General features: G+C 42.7%; 1 pseudogene; it reads left to right on the forward strand.

Annotated features, from left to right (window-relative positions):
• Nucleotides 1-641: 641 nt before the first annotated feature.
• LOC122226083 lies at nucleotides 642-1,359 on the forward strand (annotated as a pseudogene).
• Nucleotides 1,360-1,734: the final 375 nt, after the last annotated feature.

Below are 1,734 nucleotides of genomic sequence, written 5' to 3' on the forward strand. Positions count from 1 at the left end.
GTAAAATGGATTCTTGTAAAAACTGAAGTCCTTAAGAGATTATCTATTAATTTGTGCTACCTGGATCTGGGTAAGATCCAAGCTCTTGTCCTCTCTGAGGCCAAGTTGACTTTGAGCTATTCCTTTGACTTTGTGAGCCATAGTTCCAACAAGTTTCTCTTTTGAATAATTTTGCTACCATTTTTGTTGCGTTCAAGTTAGAACAGTAGCAAAAAATATCATATGTATCACCAGGGTATTATTTTATTGTATCGCTAGCCTCAACAGCAATTAGAAAGTAAACTGTTTATGAATTTTAAGGGGTGCCTCGTTGGCTTAGTTGGTTAAGCCTCTGACTCTCGATTTTGGCTCAGGTCATGATGTCACAGTTTGTGAGATGGAGGGAGCCCTGTGTTGGGCTTTGCGCTGACAGCCCAGAGCCTTCTTGGGATTCTCTCTCTCCTATCTCTGGCCCTCCCCAGCTCATTCTCATTCCTCCCCCCCCCCTCTTTCTCTCTCTCTCTCTCAAAATAAATGAACTTAAAAAATAGAATTTTAAGTCAGTTTGGTCACCCAGGGAATAAAGTGTAAGAGAGCTAAAACTGTTCTTTTATCAAAAACCAATCAAGTTTGGCTTTTCCGTGCCTAGCACAGCCCTGGCTTGTGAGCCCAAGAAGCAGCTGAAATGTGTAGCAGCTCTAAAGCACCAGATGCTGGATCAAGTGACCAGCGTGTTTGCTCCTCGCTTATCTGCCAGTCCTCCAAACCGAGAGAACGTCTCCCCCTCATCATTCTCCCAAGGAACAGAGTCGAGTGTGCCTTGTCAGGAGCTGATGTAAAGAAGACCTGAGTGCCGTGGTTCCTCAAGATTGATGGCACGGTCTGAAATGATGCTACCTACCCTGCCGGCTTAATGGATGCCATCAACATTGACAAGACCGGAGAAAAGTTCCATCTGACCTAGGACACCAAATTTTACTTTGTTGTTCATCATTTTACACCCGAGAAAGCTAAGCACAAGATGTGTAAGGTGAGGAAGATCTTTGTGGGCACACACAGAATCCCTCAACTGGTGACTGATTCACTATTCGGATTGATTTTGAGATTGGCCGGATTGCCAATTTCATCACGTTTGACACTGGTAATCTGTGTGTATGGTGACTGGAGGGGCCAACTGAGGAAGAACTGGTGTGGTCATCAACAGAGAGAGACATTCTGGTTCTTTGGATATGTTAATGTGAAAGATAGGATGGCACCAGCTTTGCAACCCAGCCCTCCAACACTTTCACTTTTGGTGAATGCAACAAATTATGGATTTCTCTTCCCCAAGGAAAAGATATCCATCTCACCATTGTTGAAGAGAGAGACAACAGTGAGTGAAATGATTGGGAAGGTCTTTGTATTTAATTAAAGATAATACAGCATGATTTTTTGACGTATGCCCAGTTACTACAACATCTGGTTGTTGTTCAAAGTGACTTTTTTATCAGCCCCAGTGACCCAGTCGCCAATGAGAAGAAGTGCATATAGTTAATGACTTATTGTCCATCACTTGCTGTCTGTCTGTCATCTAACTAATGAATTAAACTCTTTCTGGAGGCAAAATTCATTCCAAACTTCATTGAGCTTTCAGACTCTTAAAGTTCACAAGGCAGTCTTGTTCAATCTTGTTCAGAATATAAATATTCTGAGCTAAGGAAGACAGGAAAGGCGCATACATTCTCAGCAGGTCTTGGGGGCCAAATCTAAGCAGAT

This window comes from Panthera leo, chromosome C1 (genome assembly GCF_018350215.1).
Source record: "Panthera leo isolate Ple1 chromosome C1, P.leo_Ple1_pat1.1, whole genome shotgun sequence".
NCBI classification, from domain to species: domain Eukaryota; kingdom Metazoa; phylum Chordata; class Mammalia; order Carnivora; family Felidae; genus Panthera; species Panthera leo.